Source organism: Petaurus breviceps, unplaced genomic scaffold (assembly GCF_028583685.1).
Source record: "Petaurus breviceps papuanus isolate PSGF00001 unplaced genomic scaffold, PetGlider_PUasm1.0 685, whole genome shotgun sequence".
Lineage (NCBI taxonomy): Eukaryota > Metazoa > Chordata > Mammalia > Diprotodontia > Petauridae > Petaurus > Petaurus breviceps.
In genome coordinates this window covers 1164819-1189068 of record NW_027186455.1, presented here as the reverse complement: position 1 = coordinate 1189068, position 24250 = coordinate 1164819, and the positions used below count along the sequence as shown (strand labels likewise).

The 24250-nt window shown below is 36.2% G+C and overlaps 1 protein-coding gene and 1 non-coding gene across 3 annotated transcripts in view; both read right to left on the bottom strand.

The window, feature by feature from the left end:
* The window catches only part of SYNE3 (spectrin repeat containing nuclear envelope family member 3), a 237184-nt gene extending 224012 nt beyond the window's left edge, over positions 1 to 13172 (bottom strand). The window contains exon 1 of one of the 2 annotated variants that reach the window (XM_069104246.1): positions 13032 to 13172. The gene's annotated coding sequence lies outside the window, so the exon portion shown is untranslated. The remainder of the gene's footprint in view (positions 1 to 13031) is intronic. The other variant, XM_069104245.1, reaches the window with a different exon arrangement.
* A 7868-nt stretch (positions 13173 to 21040) lies between these two features.
* On the bottom strand, positions 21041 to 21315 carry LOC138174174 (small Cajal body-specific RNA 13). The gene has a single exon (XR_011171633.1). It is a non-coding gene; the product is annotated as a small Cajal body-specific RNA 13 (non-coding RNA).
* Positions 21316 to 24250: the final 2935 nt, after the last annotated feature.

Genomic DNA, 24250 nt, shown 5'->3' with positions numbered 1-24250 from the left:
CTCTTTCAAAAGGTTCTGTGTTATTCCAAGACTTGAATGCAATCAATGCAATACCATTTGCAAACAGTAGCATCTGGAGGACCTCATTATCCACTAAGAAACCCTCTTCAACTTGTACTGTATGATGGATCTCTGCCATCACGATATCAAAAACCTTTGGTGAACATTCTTTTCCCTGTTTTATGCCTCATCTAATCCAAGGGTCACTAAAAAAGATTATTTATTATGTCTTTTTAGAAATCTTCAAAGATTTTGACATGTGAGACATACTTTTTGGGGGAGAAGAAAAAAGACTTAAGACATTTTCCCCCTACCAAATCAAAGCAGCTTTCCATAATCAGCAAATCATGCCCTTTACTTCTTTCAGTCAACTGCAAAATGGTAAATATTTTGTCCATCACTGAACATCGCTAGAAAAAGCCCACTTGTTCTCTCCTAATACTTTTATTAAGAATAGCCACTACTAGTCTGCTCTACCTCAGTACACAGGGAGAGCCACTTCATATTATTTTTACCCCATCTTACCCCACTATCTATCTTACTCTTGATCTTATTATAACCCATATCACATCTATGGTCAAGAACTCCAAGATTCTTTTATTTGCTCATAAAGCTTTTCATCCTCACAATGACCTCTAATCTGTCCACCCCTTTCCACACTTTCTGAAATCACCTATGTGCTGACTACAATAGCCCCCCTTCCAGTCTTGACTCCTTAGCATATCAGTTCAACTCTATACTACCCTCTGCTTTTAAACCCTTTGTTCCCTTGTCCTATTGTTGCTGAAACTTTGCCAAATAACACCCCTGCCCCCAATCACAGATTACTCCCAACATTTGATTCCATCACTCTTATACCCAAGCTCTTGAAAAAAGCTGAAGGAAAATGTCTTACAATCCTGTTGACTGAGTCCAATATTAATCTATCCTATCCAATCCTGACTGCATCTTCATAGAGGCAAGACAGTCTTTCTGCTTCTCCCTAATTGATTTGTCTATCCCAATTAACACAAGCAGCTATTCCAAACCTTTTTTCCTTCCAAGCCTCCTATAGTAACTTTTTCCCCTACCCTCTCAAGTGGAGGACATCCTAAGAAAATCAAAACTATTCACTTGAAGTTCTCTCTTTTCCCCATTCTTCTGACATCTCTGATTATTTCTTCCTCTAGTCTCTGATGAAGAGGTGACTCTACTCCTTGCCAAGGCCAACCCTTCCTCATATAGCATTGATCTCATCCTCTTCAATCTTCTCCATCAGATTGCACCTCATTATTACTCTTCCCCCCAACTCCAATCTTCAGTGTCACCCTCACTACTGGTTCCTCCCTCAAAAATGTCCTTTCTCAAAAATTCTCTTATTAGATCATACCATTTCTGCTAGTTATCATCCTATATTGCTCCTCCCTTTTTCAGCTAAAGACCTTTTAAAAAGGTCATTTATACTGAGTTCCTTTACTTCCTCTATTCTAATTCTCTTCTAAACCCTCTGCAGTCTGATTTTCAATGCCATCAATCAACTGAAACTGCTCTCTCTAAAGTTATCAATGAACTCAATTCTCAAATCTAATGACCTCTTCTAAATCTTCATCCTTCTTGACCTCTCTGAAACACTTAACACTATTTACCACCCTTTCTCCTTGGATACTCTGTTCTTTCATGGCAATGCTCTTGGTTCTTCTCTTATCTGTTCATTTATTTCTTCCGAGTCTCCTTTGATGAATCTTTATCCCTATGATGCTCATTTACTATAGGTGTACCACAAGATTCTATCCTAGGAATTCTTTTTTCCCTTCTCTCATTTAATGACCTTGTTAATTGTCATGGATTTATTTATTCTCTCGGATTATTTAAATATCCAGCCTTATTCATTCTCATAAATTCTAGAACCTCCTCACAGCTGCCTATTACACAATTCCAAATGCATATGCCATAGGTATCTTGATAAAACAAAATTCATTACCTTTTTGTGCCAAACAGCTCCCCTTCTGAACCTACATATTATTATTGAAGGCAATGCTACCTTTCCAGTTACCCAGGTTGACAACCTTGGTGTCATCCTCAACTCCATTCTCTATCCCTCGTTCCATATAGCCAATAAATTGCCAAATTTTGTCATTTCTACCTCCACAACATCTCCTGCAAGTGATTCCTTCTATGTCCTCTATCAAGCATTTAAAATCCTTCACAAATTGACCCCATTCTCCCCTTCCAAACTTCGTAAAAATCATTGCTCTCCTTGCACTGTATGGTCTAGTCATGCTGACTTACTTTCTCTCTCTTGTCATTATGCCTTTGTACTAGCTGACCCCCATGCCCAGAATGCTTTTCTTCCTCTTCAATTTCTTGGAATTTCCGATTTTTTTCAAGATTCAGCTCAAATACCCTTGGACCTAGCAGTACCACTAGTAGGTCTGTATCCAAAAAGAGATTTAAAATAAGGAAAGGGAGCTATATGTACAAAAATATTTATAGCAGCTCTTTTCTGGAGGCAAAGAATTGGAAATTGAGGGGATGCCCATCAGTTGGGGAAGGGCTGAACAGACTGTGCTAAGTGACTGTGATGGAATATTAGTGTGTTTTAAGAAATGATAAGCAGGATGCTCTCAGAAAAACCTGGACTTACAGAAGCTGATGCAAAGTGAAATATCCTGTGTACTAAGTAACAGCAATATTACAAGATGATCAGCTATGATCTACTTAGAAAAAAAATTCAGCTCAAGTGACATACTCTGTAGGAAGACTCTCCTCTCCCCAGATGCTACCGTGTTTCCCCGATAATAAGACACTGTCTTATTAATTTTTTTGGACAGAAAAACACCAGAGGGCTTATTTTCAGGGGAGGGCTTATTTTAATGAACATTGACAGCAATTTTAATAAACAGGTAAATGTGAACAAAAAAAATGTACCTTTATTCAATAAGCAAATCACTGAGGAAGAACAGGATGACGCGCTCACTGCTGCAGCTCTGATTGGATGCAGCTCGGAGTGCGGCGTGCATTTCATGGGGGTTCCGGTTTTTTTCAAGCTACACAGAGGGTACCGTAATGTAGCGTGTAGCGCAGGGGATCACCTTCACTACAGTAGCAATCTCAATAGGGCTTATTTTCGGGGGAGGGCTTATTTTAGAGGAATCTTACACAGTAAGGGGAGGGCTTATTTTCGGGATAGGTCTTATTATCGAGGAAACACAGTAGTGCCTTTTTTTGTAAGGTTATATTTCTTTACATTGTATTTATTTCATATCTGTCTATTTATCTCTACTATATATCTCCACATATATTCGAATTGTCTCCTGTGTTAGAATGTAACCTCCCTGAGAGTAGAGATTGGTTCATTCTTTCTATTTGTATCCCCAGTGCCTACCCTAGTGTCTGGCATGCAACAGGTGCTTAATGAATCCCTACCATAGATGAACCTTTCCATACAGAACTATGGGAGACATAAGAAGATGCTGGAGAGAATTTCTAGAAAGGATAGCCATGGATGTGATGTCTTCTTGAGGGAATCATCTCTGTGAGTACCAGAAGATTGAAGGAGTAACAGAGGAAAAGATTAAAGATGAAAAGAAGTACACTATCAATAGAATGGGGATCTAGCAGGTGCAATGAAAATGGTAGGCTGAACTGTATTAGTTCACAGAACTAATGTATGGCTAAGGTGGATGGAGATGAAAAAAACAAACTATGGTGACTTTTGCTTAGATATTGAGTTTTTTAAATTCCATAATTTTAAGACTAAAGAGTTGTGGGAGTTTGCCAGCCATACAAAATGTAACACCTTTTGATTGGGACTCACACCCTCAAGATTGACTAAGATTTTATAGTAAAGATTTGCCTTATCCTCAACTAGTCTGGGTTTGTCTAGAGACCAACATAATACAAAGCACTCTGGATTCCTGGTGAAGATGCTGGTGTGATATGTCATAAAAGAACCCGATTTTCCTAAATGTACGCCAGCAAAAGAAAAGGCACCAGATCAAATAATTATTAAGAAATCAAAAAAGAAACTGCAGTAAGCTCCTTCATCTAGATCAAATCAGAACAAAAAGAGCTGCAAGCCTTGTTACACTGGGAAGGGATCAAACCAAATAAATTAGCAAAAGCAGAAGAAAAAAACAAAACCAGAAAGCCTGCCTGCATCCTGATCAGAGGCTTCCTAAGGATACCTAAACCCTGAAATATGTGTAAGAGTAGGGAAGGGGAGTGTAAGAAAATCAAAATGCCGTAATTTGGGGATAAGCACTGGGAGCTCCCAGGACCCACACCTCAATTCCAGACAATTCAGGAAAACTTAAAATATTCCAGTGTTCTAAGTGTAGACATACCAAGGAAGGTGGAAACCACTAGTAGAAGCCCAGAATATTCGGTGAGGAGTAAACAAGACCTGATCACATTATTTAAAGGTGTGGGTGAGGTAGAACCTGACTCTGGCACAAAATGTCATATAAATAGGGGCAGCCAGGTGGCGCAGTAAGAGCGCCAGCCCCAGAGTCAGGAGACCTGGGATCGGTTCCGGACTCAGATACTTGGCACCCACACAAAAATAACTGGCTGTGTAACCTTGAGCAAGTTACTTAACCCAAATTGCTTTAAAAAAAGTCACATAAATAGAAGACATTGAATACCATATTTAAAAATTATATATGGATTAAGAAAAGCCAAAGAAATAAATAAAGAAGTAGATTATACAATGACTACAAGCAGAGTCTTAGAGAAAAAAAAATGGTTTGGTTATAAGGATTATAATTGTACCTGGATGAAGCAAGAGATAAAAAATAAAATTATAAGTGAAATAAGGCCTCTGGTAGAAAGGACTATGAAAAAGATAATGGAGAATGGAAGATAGAAAACATTATCTGCATAGTAGAATCTAAGTTTTTGTAATGGAGTCAACAGACTCAAAGGACTCTGAAACAAAACAAAATATTAGAACAAAATGTAAAAGTTGAAAAAAATAGAACATTTAAGATGTCTACTATAAAAACAAATAGGTCAAGGAGAGATAATTTAAGGACCATCAGATTCTTTGAAAATCATCACTAAACAAAATACCTGGAATACCATATTTTTAGAAATCACAAATGGAAATTCCCAGATTTATTAGCTGCAGAGAGTAAAGTGAAAATAGAATCTGTAAGTCTCCTCCAACCTCCAAATGAAAATTTCTAGAAATGTCATAGCCTAAATGGAGATTTCCAGATTAATTAAGAAATAAGACTTTTAGGCTGCCTGAATGGTGGTAGACAGCCCAGTGCCAACATATTTAGTGTAGCTGAAACCTAAAAATTATACCAAACTAAATAATGATAAAGAATTCCAATGAGAAACTACAATAACTTTACCCAGGAATTGTACAAAAAGTTAGCCTGAAGTCCACTAGCAATAGGCAAGGGGACTGAAAGCAAAACTGACAGTACAAGGCAAACAACATTATAGCTTCCCAAACCCCAATTCAAGAGCTAAGACTGAAGAGGTGAAAAGCATATGATATAGACCAGTATAAATAACTCTAATAGCTCTAGAGACACCTAAAATGTAACCTATAAGGAGGGAGTAACTCTGTAAGAACAATAAACAGAGACTCAAAGGGGAAAAAAAAAGATTTTCCACAGAAGTAGAAGAAATGGGGCAAGAGATATAAATAAATAAACAAACAAATAGATGGATAGATAGACAAACAAACAAAAAATAAAAGTTTTGGAGGAAAGAATTAGAAGAGCAAATAGCTTGGAGAAAGAAATGGGAAACCTTACTCATGTAATAGATTCCTTGAAAATTAGAATAACATATAGAATCAATGACTCCATGAGACAGCAAGAAATATTAGAACAGAGGTGGCAAGGTGGTGCAGGGAACAGAGCACTGGCCCTGGAGTGAGGAGAACCTGAGTTCAAATCCGACTTCAGACGCCTAACACTTTCTAGCTGTGTGACCTTGGGCAAGTCAAGTCACTTAACCCCACTTGCCCTGCCTTCCCCCCTCCATATAAAGCAAAAAAAAGAAGTCTAGGAACTATATTTCAAGAAATAAATAAAAATGACCCAGATCTATTAAAATCAGGGGAATCAGGGAAAAAGTGAAGAAAGAAAGAATTCAACTTCTGAAACTCTAAAAATAAAGTCCCACTTGTTACAAAAAAAAAATTAAAATCATAAGAATAGACTCTTCCTTAATGGAGGAAACAGTATTATCTAAAACCAAGAGATAGCATCATATATAAATAAAAATGCTAGCTCTCTTTCTAAGAAGAGTAAAGGATTCTTCTCTCACCACCATTATTTGCAATGTTCTAGAAAGGCTAGCTATAGAAATATAAGGAATAAGCTTATGCAAAGAAGAAACAAAATAACAAAAATAGTATAATCATATATTTAGAGAACCTTATAGATCAGGGGTGTGCTGTCTTGTAAAAGATTGTTAAAATTTCAGTGTGAGCATTTCCACCTCAGAAATCAGCAAGTGCTACATTAAAAGGGCTGGGTTTATTGTTTCAGTTATCTAGAGTTAAGAAAATGCTAATAATGCAGATTAAACTTTTCTGCTCTCCTGTTGTTAAACATTTACCAGAATATCCCTGCTACAGATTTAAGTAAAATTTAATTGAAGTAATAAATTTGGCAAAGGAGTAAAACATGAAATGAACCCACACACATTATCAAGTCTTCCTTTCTATTACTAACAAAACCCAGCAGTAAGCAGAATGGATAAAATATTTAGAAATATACCACATACACAAAACTTCTATGACTAAAACTCCTAAGCACTGTTTTCAGAAATAAAGACAGACCTAAAAACAGGAAATTTATTAAAAATTATGCATGTTTAGACCATGCCAATAAAATAAACAATACTATCTAATTACACATCTAATTTATGCCAAATTATAAAAGGGTTACTATATAGCTTAAGGTAAAAAAATTCATCTGAAGGAAGAAAAGGTCAAGAGCTACCAGGGAACTTTTTTTAAGTCAGAAGGAAGGGGGTAAGATAGGGAAGAAGGGAAGAAACATGACATCTCAAACTATTCCACAAAGCAATAATCATGAAAACAATTTGATGCTGGTTAAAAGTTTAAAAAAATATGATCAATGGAACAGATCAGGCATACATGATCCAGCAGAAAACAAACATAAGTGGATACACAATGTTTAAAAAAACCTAAAGACTTAATACTGACTCAAAGACTCACCAATCAATCAAAAATAAAAAATACTGGGAAGACTAGAAAGGAGTCTGGTAGAAATTAAATTTAGATGGACATTCATACCATACACCATAGTAACCTCCAAATACATACATGACTTAGATATAAAATGTTAGATCATAAACCAGTTGCAGGAACAGCAGACAAACCATTTAAAATTATCTGTAAAGGAAAAGTTCTTGACTAAATCAGGGATGTAAAGAATCACAGGAAATAAAATGGACAACTTTAATTACATAAAATTGAAAAGCTTTTGCTCAAAGAAAAATCAATGCAGTTAAAATGAGAAGGGAAACAAGGGAGAGAACAACTTTTTAAAAATTTTATTTTAGACTCCAAGGCCAGAACACAAATACAGAATGGATAAAAGAAACAAAAACAGGGGCGGCTAGGTGGCACAGTGAGTAGAGCACCAGCCTGGAGTCAGGAAGACCTGGGTTCAGATGTGGACTCAGACACTTGACCCAAAAAACTAGCCATGTGACCTTGGGCAAGTCACTTAACCCCAATTACCCAGCCTTCCCCCCTCCAAAAATAAAAGCAAAAACAAAACAAAATAGGTAAAAATAAATTTTCATTTCAAGAAAACCTGTATGATAAATAATATATGTTGTGCTAAGAATTGTCCATCTTTGCTTTCCTGTAAGTTTTCCTTTGTTCTCCACTGTGCACTTTTTTACTTTGTTCTTTTTCCCCTCCCCTCTCTGAAGGCTACAATAAAGTTTAGATATATTTCTCTATAGCTATAGATATATACATACATATATAGATATATACTTTCCAGACATACTCTATTCCTGATTTTTGTTTTTGTTTGTGCATATTTCGTTTCCTATCCCTCCTGCTTCCTCTACTTTGCTTCTACCCACTACTTTACCTTCCTATTACTTGTCTATCATCCTCCAAGAATCCTCCCCCATCCTCCCATTCCCATAAATTTAAACATCCTTTTATACTCTCCTTTTACCTGTTCCCTCACCCCCTTTTTTTAATAAAGGAAAAAAGAAAAAATCTAAGGGGAAAAAACCTACCTAAACCAGATGGACTTGTAAGAAAACTCTACTAAATGTTTAAACAACAATTAATTCTAATACTATGTAAATGTTTTGCTTTGTTTTGTTTTTTGCTTTTTGGAGGGCAATTGGGGTTTAAGTAACTTGCCCGAGGTCACACAGCTAGGTGTGTGTGTGCGCGCGCGCGCGCGCACGCTAAGTGTCTGAGACTGGATCCCAATTCAGATCCTTCTGACTCTGGGGTCGGTGCTCTACTCACTGCGCCACCTAGCCACCCCAATGGTTTTTAAAATAGATAAAGAAGGAATCTTACCAAATTCATTCTATAACAGAAATAAGGTTTTGACACTTGAACCAGGGAAAGATAAAACAGAAAAAGAAAATGTAGACCAATTTCCCTAATGAAGATTTATGCAAAAATTTTAAATAAAATACTTAGCAAGATTATAGGAATATAACAAAGATAATATAACCAAGTTGGATTTATGCTAGTAATGTAGGGCTGGTTTAATATTAGGAAAATTGTAAGCATAATTGATGTTATCAATAACAAAACCAACAAAAAAATGATTATATCATTAAATGCAGAAAAAGCTTTTGATAAAATACAGCACCCATTCCTAATAAAAATAATAGAAATCATAGGGATAAATGGAGTTTTTCTTAAAAATAAATAGTATCTATCTGAAACCAAGAGCAAGCTTTATTTATAATGGGGATAACCTAGAAGACTTTCTATTAAGATCAGGGATGAAGCAAGAATGTCCATTATCAGCATTATTATTTTTAAAATTTTATTTTAGACTCAGATGCCAGAATGCAAATACAGAATAGAGAAAAGAAAACTAAAACATATCATAAACTTAAATATTGGAACTTGAATACAAAGTTAGAAAGAAAAAAACATGCCATGTCCATAGCATAATATGAGAGGATTCAAAATATGTAACAAATTTTAATTTCAAGAAAGCCTGTATGAGATATCGACTTTTGTAGTAAATTTCTCTGATGAAGTGTGGATGTCCAACATGTACTGAGAACTGATTTTTTTTAACATGTGAGAAAAGATCCATTACCAAAATATAAATGTTCAAATGATATGAACAGGCAGTTCTTAAAAAAGAAATAATCTAGTAATATACTTAAGGAAAAAAAAGTTATAAACAACTAATAAGAGAAATGAAAATTAAAATAACTCTGAGGTTCCACATCATACTTACCAGTTTGATAAAGATAACAATAAAAGAAAATAATAGTTGTAGAATGGGCTAGGAAAAATAGGCATGCTAATATAATAGTGATTGGTGGAGCTATGAGGGAGTCCAGACATTCTAGAAAGTCATTTTGAACTATACCAAGTCATCAAACTATGCCTGTTATTTGACATGATAACACCTCATGTGTATGTATACATATATATGTCCATATACTTCAGAGATCAAAGAGGAAAAGGACCCATATGTAAAAAAATACATAAACAAAATATACATACACACATATGTATATAAAGATGTATGTGCGTGTTGTGTGTATACACATATATTCAGAACTACTTTTTGTTGTAGCAAAGAACTAGAAAAAAGGGGGGTACACATCAATTGGTGAGTAGTTGAATAAATTATGTTATATAAATATATTGAAATATTGCTGTTCCCATAAGAAACAAGAGGGAGATTCAAAGAAACCTGGGAAAACTAGTATGAACTGATACAAAGTGAAGGGAACAGAACCAGGACAGTTTATACAATGATTACAACATTATATAGAAAAAGAACTCTGAAAGATGTAAGAACTCTGATCAATGCAATGCCCAACCATGAGTCCAGAGGACTGATGAGGAAGCATGCTTTCCACCACATCCTGGCACAGAGGTAATAAACGTTAAGTGAAGAACGAAACATACATTTTTGAATATGGCCAATGTGCAGAATTGTTTTTGATCGACTATATTGTTACATGAAGCTTTTAAAAGTTGTTTTGTTTTTTTTTTGCATAGAAGAGGAAGATGGACCTAGTGACGGTGATGTCAAAAACAGCATCCATAAGGCATTTTTAAAAATTTCACTGGAATGAACAGAAAATTTATATATGCTAAAAAAGACTGTACATAAGAAATTACATTTCATATACAATCCTCTTTGTCTTTTTTAAACTTAGTTTTATTGATGTATTTTTATTACATTTACACATTACTCCTACTTCATGAGAAGTCTCTTGTAATGAAGTAAAACCGTTATGTAAAACTAACAATATATCAGACCCAAGATAAAAGTGCATGCAACATTTCAGATTTGTAGTACCCTCCTATCTCTCTTATTTTTTTAGTTAACCTAAATCTGTTTTCTTTCCCTCCCACCCCCAACTTCATGTGGGGTGGTGGCAATAAACAAACAAAAAAAACTAATAAATCTTTTAACTAATATGTATAGTCAAGCAAAGTGCATTCTTTTAATGGCTGTATATGAAAATACATATTTCTCAATTCTGTAGCTTAAATCCATCACCACTCTATAATGGATTGCATGTGCAACCCTTGGTTCATTGGAATTATATTGAATTTTGTATGTATGTGATATACTGTTATGTAATAATATATATGTAATTATCATTGTATTGATCATAGTTCTTATAAATCTCAGTCATTTGTTTTTACAATGTCATTATTATTGTGTAAATTGCTCTCTTGATTCTGATCATGTCATTAATTATCAGTTATAGTCCTCAACATTGTTCATCTTTGCAATACTGATATACTACCAATTACTCTGGTTCCACTTACTTACTCTGTATCAGATCATATAAGGTTTTCCATGTCTTTTTGGAATAACATATTTTCTCTTTTTCTGTTCTTTGATATGGAAATGTTCATGCTTGTCGATGTCTGTCAGGTTCCAAATAACGATTAAAAAAAGTATATTGGACTCTGAAGCAAAATCTGAATGTCTAGTCTGGTCTCTTCTAAAAGTATTACTTTGGATAATTCACTTTACTTCTCTGGGCTTCTGTTTCCTAATCTGAGAAATGTGGAGGCTTGATCAGATGATCTCTTCTTTCATCTCACTCTCCCTACTTTTAGCTCCAAGGCAGTTTAGCATTTTCAAGGTCTTTTTTTATTTCCCAAAACCATTTCTTTTTCCCCATATCTTTGTAAAGCAATACTGGAAGTTCCAATTATCTTTCCTCTTTCCAATTAAAACTCTCAAGCCTGTTGTGCTCCATTTCAAGGTAGGTGGAGCAGAAGAAATTATTTGGAAAACAATGTAATTCTTACACTTAAATTCTCCCAGGAAGATTTTCATTTTCAAAAAGGGTATTTGTCTTAACCCAAAGGAATCATCTCTAATGACAAAATTAGATAGCTGTAGGCAAGATATATGTGTGTGTATGTATGTATATGTATGTGTATATGTCTTGCCTTCAAATCATATCAAGGAGGTAACTGTTTATTTTGCCTATGTATATAAGGCTGCTATTGTTGGCCAGAATGTAAAGGGAGTAAGTGGAGAAATGATATAACTGCATTGTGCCAACAGATACATCCAAACACAAACAATATAGTCCAAGCAGCTGCTGGAAAAAACACTACAATACAATAGCTGCTGGAACAATACAAGGCAAATGGTTCGCTATACAGTGTAAGTGTGGGCAGAGGTTTAAGAACCACATTGGTGATCTCTAGGCAGGATTATCAGAGATCTAGATTTGTCAGAGCCTCATTATGGTCTTTGAGTAACACATTGAAAAATCTTTAACATGTGGACTATGCTTTACATGTCAAGCTCTGTTCCCTGCTTTCACTCTTTGCTTTTATTTTTATTTTTCTTGGGAGGTGGGGAGGAGGGATAGTGATTATGTAGAAAGAAAATTAAGGTCATCACAACTTGAAAGGTAATCTTTAGGTAAACATGTGTTTATTTATACTGATGCATCATTTAGGTAAGCGATTATGATGTCCTCTTTCCCTTGGTTTCATAGGTCAATAGTTGATGTTGTGGTAGTGCAGACTTAGTCCTAAAAAATAGTATTCCTAATGGCTTAACTGAGTTCTATGACCTGGCTCTTCAGTTTGCAATATTCCTCAACCAAGGAAAAAATATTAAGTTTCTATCACTTGAAATAAGTTATTAGGTTTGAAAAAAAGAAAAGCCCAAATCTTGTCTAATACTCTTATCTTTGTTAGAGGCTCACTGATGATTAATGGTAGCTCACTAGGGTAAGTGTTCACTCTAAGTATGAAAATCTGAAAAAAAAACTAGCATTATCTTGTAAATATGAGTTAAATATTTTTGTGAATTTAAGTATATATATATATGTATATATATATTTGATATAACAGAAAGCACACTCAATTGGATATTGGATATTCAACCTCTTGAGTCTTGTTTCTTAACTATAAAGTTTTGTGTTGTTTCGTCCCTTCCAGCTCTAAAAATCATATAATTTTAATTGCTTAAACAAATTTAGTCAACATAAACTTTGTTGTTTCAGTCCACATACTCCACTAGTATCTCCCACAATATGGGGGGCCAAGTCTAACAGATTCTTGAACAGATGTCCAAGTCCAAGGACTTGTTGACTTGTTTGAATCTGGGAGGGTGCAAAGTCCCAAAAGAATATTTAGCAATCAGTATCAAGAAATATTGCTGTGTCTGCTACAAGCAATATGGACGTGCAGGAAGTAGCTTGCTTGTAGCAGGTCTTTGCTGATATCTATATTTAGCTGAATGGATTCCTGGGAAACTGGTGATCCAAAGTTCACTGTGAAACTTTCCACGTATAAACAGGAAAGATATATAATCAACTATACTACTCACCTAGTCCAACTCTTTATTTTCACCATCCATCTTACACGGCCAGTTGCTGGCACCACAATGTTAAGAAAAAAGGAGGAAGGCTCATAAGTTGGATGGATTGATTCCCTGTGAGGAATATCTTACAAGATATGGACACAAAAAAATGGCACAAGATAGGCAAGTATGAATGAATTGCAATCTGTAATGGAGACAGCACTCACACTGATATCATGGATCCATTGGAGGTATTTTCTGCTCATGAATACATATAAATAGATGTATGTGTGGATAGACAGATAAACAGATAGGTAGAAGTCATCTGCTTAGATATATTTAAATATGGGAACTGATGAAATGACCAAAAAAGAGAGTAAAGAAAGAAAAGAAGGCCCAATACAGAGCTTTGGGAAGTCCTTGCCAAAAATCCTAGAATATCTATAGCCAATAAGCGACCAACATGTTTGCTAGTTATTATATGGTTTAATATTTGGGTAAATTTAAGCATGGTCATTACACAGGTATTGACTGAACATCTAGTGTGGCAGATATAAAAGAAGGAAAAGTCAACAAGCATGTATGAACATATATTATGGTTCCTACTTACAAGAAATTTATTTAGGGAGACAAAACTAGCATATAAAGCATTAGAGAACAACAGAGTCAATAGTCCAATATATAATATAAGTGCTTTAGGAGTTCAGCTAGGAGCAATTAATGAGAACTTCAATTATTTGCAAATGTTCACAGAGAAACTGTGGTATGAGCTGTCTTCTGGACTGAAATTTATACAGCAGAAGAAAGGGCAAAATCACTGTATGTATTCTAGTCAAAGGTTAATTCTAGGCATTATATATCTTTTTTTTTTTTTTTTGCTTTTTAGAGGGCAATTGGGGTTGTGACAGTCACACGGCTAGTAAGTATGTCAAGTGTCTGAGGCTGGACTTGAACTCAGGTCCTCCTGACTCTAGGGCTGGTGCTCTATTCACTGTGCCACCTAGCCACCCCGGCATTATATATCTTGAGATAAATCTAGGTTCAATCTAAGTGCAGGAGAACTGGCTCTGGAAGCTGAAGGTTCGGGTTCAAATTTCATCTGTATCAGTGACATCCCCCCACCCTCAGTTTACTCCTCTGTAAAATGAGTGAAGTTGGATTAGAGAGCCCTTGAAGTCCATTCCAGCTCTAGATAGAGGATCCCATGTTCCTAACAATGTGATTAGCTTCTTATACCATGGTCATTGATGAAACGTTAAACTGCTTACCCAAAGTTACAAGAATAGGCTTAGTAACAGGAGACAGTCTGGTATAAGTAAAAAAAAAAAGTTCCTGAGTTTAGAATCATCAGAAACCTGGATCCAACTCCTACCTCCAATACTAATTGTGTAACCATGGGTTTTAATGTGTCCAAACCTTAGTTTACTTGTCAGGGATAATACTTGTGGATCTACTTCTCAGGCCTGTTGAGAGACTTGAGTGAGACAACATATGCAAAGTACTTTGTAATCCTGAAAGTCCTATTTTTAAAAAGTCTGCTATGATTTTAAGACAATGATAGCTTGCATGCTATGTAGGTAGTAACACATTGTACCTAAAATACTTTATTGCTTATGTTGCTGTATGTCAATTTATGTACGGTGGTATGATAGAAATATCTGTTAGTTATCCCATTTTGTTATTTCTACAATACAACAGAAGAATTTGTTCAGGGACCGGTAACAGGAAACATACAGGTCTAGCTAGGGCAGTGACTCAGATACTATATGATTATTTTCCAGGAAAGAATGTGGTTGCATATCCTCTGAATTGTTATATTACCAACAAACAAACCTTTGGTTGTTAATTACCACCACACAGCTTAACTAGTAAGCTGATGAGCAATGAATAAAACTGCAACTAAAGATTTATCAATTCTGTTTCAAACAATGCCAATCAAATGAATTCTTCTTGAAATCAAAATGAAGTTTTGGCAATCTCAACTTTCATACCCGTGATAAAGTACAAAAACCACTACACTGTAAACCAACACTTATCTCAATGACAGACACCAAGTTAATCTAAGTCTGTTCTTGATCAGTGAACAGGAAATGTTAGGGAAGTCTTCATTACAATGTAGTGGGCCTTTCTTGTATTTGAAAAGTATTTGTAAAGTTTTGCAAACATTTTCCCTTTTCTGCCTACAACAGACATGGCTGTTCTGAATGTGATAATTTTAGCAGTTGTGTGTGCATGATAAGCAGTGCCAGGAACTTAGGAGGAAAGCGCTCTGCCCAACCCTGGCATATAAATAGGGCAACATTATTGGCATGTGCATTCTGGCAGCGAAACTTTTGCAGGGCATTTACAAAAACAAAAAGGCACGAAAACGCTACTTGCTTCGGGGGAGGCCCATCATTCTGGGTACAGCTACCTATATGATGGCAGGCAGCCAAATACCAAGCCTGCCTGTATAAGTGAATGTTTTTCCAGTGGTTTCATCTGAAAGTAAAGCCTCCCAAGCAAAGATCAACTTTCTTTTTGTTTCATAACCTGCTTCCACAAAATCTGGGAACATTTCATGTGACTATAAACAGAATGCAGAAAAAAAACACAAATAACAAATTTACAATCATGTCCTGACAATTATACTGGGCTTTCACATTTCAAAGAGCCTTAATTCTAAAGATGGTATTTGATGCTGTAGGGTTTATAGAGAAGGAATAGTGGGTAGCCCTAAGTGTATTAAGAAGTTAATTCTGGAAGCTTCATTCAGCTTGAGAAATAATCCAATTAAAGGGCAGTACACTATGTACTCTGTATAATAACTGACAACAAAAATATTTCTAATAAGGAACAAGTCAATTACCTTTTTGTGATACTTCTTAAACTGAAATAATTTTATATTCATTCATACTGATTCTCAAAATGCTTTAAATTATATACATTAGCAGTGACCTACATGATCTAGTCAGGTTACTTGATAGGTACAGTAAAGTCATTGCTGGTTGAAGTTAGACTAGAAGAAATGATGTCACTAGAATTTAGCATTTCAGCATACTGGTACTTTCATCATGCAGTTCTCAGTTCAAAAGGTAACTGGCTCTCACCCTCCTTAATATTATCTCATTTGACTATTATAATTAATTCAATAAACAAAAAAAGGGCCTGCTTTCTACAAGAAAGGGCTAACAGCTGAGGATGAGTAAAAAAGAATTTAAAAGTCACATCCCTTAAGCTTAGATTCCAAAGACAGATACCAATTAGTAGATGAAACTTGAGGAATAGGTGGCTATTTCATACTAATCTTCCACTTTCCTCATACTATTCTCACAGCTAAGAATGTCCTTTTCAATTCACTATAAATTCACTTTGTCAAGTCCCTTTCACTCCATCCCCATACTGATTTCTCTAGTCTTTTTCTATATCCTTTAGAAACAATCTCATGTAATTTAACATTTGAGGTGGTCTGCACTGTTCTGCAGTGATAATGTTTGGTCACTGTGTTGGTCTGTATGCATCTCATGCAGCTCAATCCAATTAGAGACAAATTGTTAAAGTGAGAAAAGCATTCAATTTAGGAGGAGCCTTGGGTTCAAGTCTCTTTCAAAATGACATAGCTTTTTCAAGAACTGCATTTAAATTTTAAAAGAAAACCAATCAAGATGGGAAGGATGAGAAACAACTTCAGACATCTTTATAGTCAACGGCTGAAACTTTAAGATAATCTAATCATTTTAGAGATGCAGAAACTGAGGATGAGTGAAAGTATAAATGAATTTACCCATGTTTCTTCACACAGCTAATTAGTGGCAGAGTTAAGGATTATAACACAGGTCTCCTGACTTTCAGTCCAGTGTTCCTACAATCCAAGTTCCTAATATGACAGAATACCCAATTCCTAATAAGCTGGGGATTATTAACCCTTTTGTATCCTTACAGAAGTCTGGTGAAGGTTATGGATCCTTTCTCAGAATTGTATTTTGTTGCCTACATTCATAATTGAAGGAAACTTAAGAGGTTAATGAAAATAAAGATGTAACTTTCCCCACAGTAATGGACTCCCTAAAATCTGCCCATAGGCTCCTTAGGGTCAATGAATCCCAGGGTAAGAAACCCTGCTACAAAAGGTCTTTATATATATTGTCGTATTGACATCTGGATTATCCTAATTTCTACCCCAATGATAAACACTAAAATAACTCATCTTTAATCATATATTTCACATGACTTTACATGGTCACATTTCAAGAATGGAGAAGTAGACCTAAATTATATAGATAGTACCATAATAAATTCTTTCTTCTTTCCTGAAAGCTGAAGTCATATAACTATTAAGAGCAGTGCAAGTTGTAGGAAATACTTGTATTTACTCACATAGATTTGTGGTACAGATAAGAGTTATAGTATAATTTTCTTGGCAGGAAGAGGTAATTAAGATTCAAATGATGTTCTCATTTTATATTAGGAAGAACAGAAGCTAAAGCTTTAAATTAGAGTTCTGAGATTCCATGAACTTGGTTTAAAAAAAAGAATACCTCTTTTAACTGTATTTAAATAGATAGAATTGGTTTTCTTTTTAATCCTATGTATTTTACATTTAAAATAGACATTTAAAAATATTATTGATAAAGGGGCTACATAGGCTTCACCGGTGCCAAAGAGATCCATGACACAAAGAAACTTAAGAACAGCTAACTTAGTGGGTTGGGCCCTCTCCCACTTTTTAAAACATTCCTTTAAACTATTTCAATTTGAATGCACCAAAAATAAACTAGGCGAGTATATTTCAGGACTATTATTATCCTCTAAAATTATTGGATAAAAAGGTTTCAAATTCTATCATACCTCATACCATCCCTGTTTGTGAAATAGTGGACCACATATGTTATTGTAGCTAGAATAGTCAATGCAGGGTGTCTACTTTAGCCCTATAATCCAAGCAGATGCACATTCCTATTATCACTGAAAACATTAGGCTACTTCTGGCAATCATGGCTGTTAAGTCAATGATTTTCTTTTTTTTTTTAAGCAATTGGGGTTAAATAACTTGCTCAAGGTTACATGGCCAGTTATTTCTGGGTGTGGTGTTGAGTATCTGAGCCCAGATTTGATCCCCAGGTCATCCTGACACTGGGGCCAGTGCTCTTACTCACTGAGCCACCTGGCCACCTAGTCAATGATTTTCTAATGCAATTGTTGTGAACTTGCCGTTAGAATGCAGAGGGAGGGAGGAGGCATACAAAGAATCATGAGTTTCTGAATTAATTAAATGTGAATTAACTTCACAAGGGGGAGAAATTTGGATATTTGAGTATGCCTTACTTATTGTCCACAAAGAAGTCACAAACTTTGATGCAGTTTAGCTATTTTAAATGTTCTCAATAAAACTGAATGCATATACAGTAATGGTAAGAAAATTTTATTTTAGGAGTAGAATTCATTGATACATTTGTTATACAGCATATCTTGGGAGATATTTTAATATTGAAAAACACATAAAAGTTTGGTGTTTTGAAGAAACACTTTGAACACACTAGAGTCACTTTTTTATTTACCAAATCTTCAGACTTCATCACATAACACAATTAGCAAATAAATACAACATTTTAAGTGATTTTTAGTGGCTTAAATTCTTTGTAGCCCAGTCTACTTTAATCTAAATTTCTTGGTCTGGTTTAGGAACACAATTTATTCTGCTTATCTGCTTCTAATCCTATTCTTAAATCACCAGTCTTAGCTTTCTGCAAGCTAAGAGTTTTATCTTCTCTTTCTGGCATCTCAAAAATATTTTAAATCATCAAAAGGATTTTTGTAAAGGAGAGCTATGTTTAACATATTCTTCCCTTCTTTTAGACAACTATCCTATTTTAAGTAGAGATATGAATATGAGCATGCATAAAATAGAGGAGATACAGCTACATACAGACACAGACACACAGGTCTTGTATTCTTTGATTCAACTAACATTTACTTAGTGCCTAATACATTCTGGGAATTCTATTAGATGCTTGGTATATGAAGACAAAAATGAAGTCTCTGCTTTCAAGGACTTTAATTCTGTCTTCTATATAGATGACTTGTTTAAAAATTCCTTCTGAAGAAGGAAAAGACTTGAGAACTTTGATTGATGTAATGACAACCCAGAATTCCTGAGAAGGAATGATGAAGCAAGTTACCCATATCCGGAGAAGTGATGGACTTTATATGCAGGAGACAAACATTTTTTGAAGTGGTAAGTTTAGGAATTTACTTTGCATATTTATGCTTATTTGTTATAAAGTTCCCCCTCCCCCTTTTGGGGGGTTAGAAGTCTGAAAGGGGAGGTAATCACAAGCAAATTTTTTTTAAAAACTTAATTGAATTTTTTTTAAAGAAAGATATGTGTTTAAATCCTGGCTCAACCATTTATAAACTATGTTACTTTGGTCAAACCATTTAATCTAGATACCAGGCCCCTCATCTGTGACATGGGGATAATAACAGCACTTACATCACAGGTCATAGGGTTGTTGTGAGGACCAAATGAAACAATCCATGTGAAGAAGTCTGCAAAATGTTAAAAAAATCTATAAATGTTTTTTTTTAAGTATTTCTCCTGACCACTGCATGCCACAAATGGATAAAGGAAAAGCACCTATTATTTAAAAACAAATGTAACACTACTTTTAATCACTAGCATGAAAGACCTATTACTCCTTATTGCCTAATGCCAAGGCTTCATATGAAAGAAGTTTGCATTTTTACCCCCAGTAAAGTTGGAATTTGGCTAATTTATAGGGTATCATTGAGTGACAGACTGTGTTACTATTTTCCAAGTAGCAACCTAACTCCAAGCTAACTTTAGAGAGGTTTATCACTGGTGCTGGCTATGGGTTTTAATGAGCCTAGGTAGCACTGAAAATTTGAAGCACTATGTAAAATATATTTTCAGGGTTTCAGAAATTAAAATTCCTAATGCTCTTTAAAAACAAAAAATGTATCTTACCTTTACATTTGCTGAAATCATGTTATAAGAATTTAAGTATGAATTAGATTACTTTTGAAAGAAGGTATGCTAGATGACAATGTTAGATCCACAGAATGCTAACCTTCTAATAAAAAAACACACATAAAGTAAAGCTTCTGCACAATAGGCAATTCTACATATACTGATGATTGTTCCTTGGATTTACCCTGAATCATTTGAACCTGAAAAACAAAAATCACAAAAAATTATTTAAGACACACAAAAAATTATTTAATATACCACGCAATTTAAAAAGTTTATAGTCTAAAATTAGCAAAAGCAAGAGTGACAGAGATGGAATATGCAAATATACAAAGGAATAATTCCTGGTGTAGGAACTCCCTTCACCAAAGCAGTTAACTCATTTAGTAGATAAGTAGACCCTCATTCATTTGAAACTATGAGAAGGTCACTTAACTTTTCTGTACCTCAGATTCTTCATCAACAAGAACACTGGGCTGGGTTCTAGGGCTTCTTATGTCTCTTACAGCTCTAAGGCTATGATTTTTGGGGAATTATCAAGAGGAACATGAAAGTTAAGTGAATGGGGGGAGGGGGGAGGCTGCCCTTGTCAGTAGCATTTGAATCCAGGTCTCATAGATTCCAAGCTCAGCTCTCTACTCACATTAGACCATGCTGGCTCCATAAAACTTTTCATTGACAGGAGTTCTGAACTATTAAATATAATTGAACTGTAATTTATTTTCAGACTTTTTGGGATCAATTTCCAGGAAGGGGTTTATTAAAGAACTTCCATTAGCATTTGAAACTATTTAAATCAGTGTTTCAGATTTAAAAAAAGAACAAAAGCAGTATGGTATGGTCAAGATAACTGGAGGTGGAGCATAAAAACTGAAGTTCTAAGCTTGGGCTTTGCCACTTATCCACATATGAACCTAAACTGGTATTTCTTCTCTCCAGGTACAAATAAGGAGGCGGAACTACATTATTTCCAAGGTCCCTGACAGCACTAACATATTTGGATACAAAAATGTTATCAAGTGTGACAAAAAGCGTTCCTCAAAAGAACATTTGAGGTTTTAAACATTTTTATAGCAGTTTTTAAGTGTTCAGCAAAAATCTCTCCATTTGCTAAACAATATCTTGACTGCAAAGCTTCTCTTACTGTTGGTTGATAGATAATGACATGGGAGAGTCACCATCACCGTGGCAACAGTATTCGGTTGGTGTCAGAGGAATATTGCACATAATGCTGTTTGTCCTTTAACAGCCATGCCTCAGCTTCCTCTGGAATATGTTCTTTCTGCAAGTCAGGTGTACTCAGGGGCACAAACAACCCAGAGCATTCCAAGACTGCAGACAATTTAGACATTTCTGTAAAGGCTCTAAGTGTTAAGGGATGAACTAAGGATTACAAAAAGCCTATTGGAAAACCCTGATCAAATCCCTTCATAACATTCATAACATAACATCCCATTCATAACAAAGTATTCTTATTATACCTGAGTTATAGCCCTTTATTAGACTGCAAGTTCCATTATGGTAAGGACTGTCTTTTATCTAAATCTTGTATCTTCCCTAAAGCCCTCACAGGAACACAGAGACCTTAATAAATATTTCTTAAAACTGAATAATAACCAAATTAATAGGCAGCATAGGATAGTTGATGGAGCACCGGCCTTAGGGTCAGGAAGACCTGGGGTTCAAGACCTTTCTCATCCGGAGTCTCCTCCCCTATTACCCTACTATACCAAGCAAGACTCTTATGGTAACAGAATGATATCTGAAAATGAACAGACCATTTATAATACAGTTCCTTTGGATTGCCCTCAAAACTGTTTCACTTAGATATGATTTTCTCAGAATCACTTACTGATGTTAGGCAGAAAAGGGAACTATAAATTTATGAGTTTCATAAATTATTGGCATATATTTAAATTTTCATGTCCGTTAAAAAATTCAGAAAAGGCCCTCTTTTTCAGAATTCCTTTCCTGTGGGTTTCACTTATGGCGTTGGGCACATAGTACAAATTAAATAAAACATCCTATACGGTTATATATAACCCGAGTAACAAAAAAATCTATACCTGTCCTTTCCTATTAGCAACTGCTTTCACTCAATGTTTCTTCAATAACTGGGCCAATTTGGAATTAATCCCAATGGTGAGAGAACTCGAAAGGGATGGTTATGATTTTTATTCCTCAAATTAAACTCTGCTGCTCAAACCTGAAAAAAAAAATAAAAATAGAGATCAGGAAAATCTGAAGCTCTGTTCTAAAAAGAACAAAATGAGCCATGCTAGATTTGTGGTTTGACTTGATCAGGCAGAAGTGGAGGCAAGGTAGTAGTAAAAGAAAGTTACGTATATAGAGCACTGATTCTGGAGCCGGAAGACTGGCATTAGATCCCTGCTATATTACTTATTTCGAATATAATCCCAATCATTCTGCAAACATTTAATTGCCTATGTGACAGGCACTGTGCTAGATGCTATGACACCAAGGCAAAGAAATGTAACAGTCCCTGTTATCAAGGAATTTACATTCAATCAGGAGAATCAACATGTATGTATATCGATATACAGACAGATATACCTATAGTTTATATATTCATATTTATTGTGTATGTATGAGGAATAAACATGTCCAAAATAAATACAGGGTTACTTAAATACAAAGGAGAGAAGTTAGCACTAGCAACTTTGAGAATCGGGAAATGCTTCATGCAGGGGATGCTTGAGGAGAGGGACTCCGGGAGGTAAAGGTGAGGGGGGTATTCTGGCCATGGTGCAGGCAGCGCCCGAGGCAACGAGATGAGAACCAGACCGAGGGAAAACAGGCCTGGTTGGACTCTGCAGAGGACTGGATGAGAAAGATGGGAAGATAGGCTGGGACCAAGTTGTGAAGGGCTTTAAAAACTAAAACAAAAAAATTCCTCCATATTTTATCTGAAAGACAAGAAGGGAAGCACTCAAATTTACTGAAGAAGGCCGACATGGTCGGGCCTGGGCTTTAGGAAAACCATTTCTGCAGCTGAGTAAAGACTGGAGTGGAAGGGACTTGAAGCAGGGAGACCAATTAGGAGGCTATTGTTATGGTCCAGGTGAGAAGGGGTGCAGGCTCCTTCATCTGCAAAAAGATCCAGAATGAAGAGGGTACCCACTAAGAGGTTGCTCTGGAGACCCCAAAATACCAACAAGCTGGGTCCTGTCGAATTCGACTCAAGTCTTCTCAGCCAAAGAAAAGTAAAGTTTATTAAAAGTTCTCTTGTATTGGACACGGCGTAAGCCTGTGCTAGGACATTCTATGGGGATCTTACAGCGCTCTCACTCTTCTCTGGTGTGAGATGGGGGGGAGTCTGACATACAGAAGGCTGTGGGAGGAATCTAGGGGTGGTCCAAAGGAGGAGTTAAAGAAGTCAATGAGTGATTAAGGGTGGGAGGTAGCAGGAGGCTAATTTAATGAAGTCAATTGAGTGATTAAGGGTTTGAGATGGATGAACAAAGAAGGGCTAGGCTAGTAGTTAGCAGTTAGTTAAAATGCCTCACCAAATGGGACAATTTAATCAAGAGTCCAAAAGAGGTTCCCACAGCCTGTACCTCAAGGGCTCAAGGAGAGCAGAGGTGGCTCCCAGAGCCCACACCTCATTAAGAGGACCTATCCAAGCCACCATCCCACGCCCCAGGCCTCCCCACGTGACCGCCGTACCAGCAGGCAGAGTCCTTCCTCCGAAGGCCTTAGGACGGGACCTAGTTCCCGGGCCTCCAAGGCAGCTCTAACCACCAGAGGGCGACGTCGCCTACGCACGAAGTCGGCATGCCTGCGCACAGGCGACCTCCGCGGTCACGGAATGGCCAGTCCCCAGCGCTGGAGTCCAGACACAATGAACATTGTCTCCCTACCTTCCATCCGTCTCTTCCGGGTCCCGAAAATTACTGACCTTGTAAGTAGAGACTCGCGCCTCTCCTCTCCTCCTTTCCTGCCCGCCCTGTAGGCCCGAGGCCTCCAGGGCCGCATTACCATGACAACTCTAAGTCATCATTAACCGGAAAAGGAAGAACCGGCCCCAGGAAGTGGCGTAAACGCGGTCACCACCCTCTCCTCCCGCCCCTCCGGAAGAATGGGTTAAAACTGAAAACAAAAGTTTTTCTCGATCCTCCCACAGCCCGCCCCCCCAAACTCATCCAACCAGTTTTTTCCCAGGAAACTCTTTATTCTCCCTTTTACCTATTATTGGCTTTCGAGCCGGACCGACGGCACCTGGGACTTCCAGTCAACGTAAAAATAAATTGTCTAT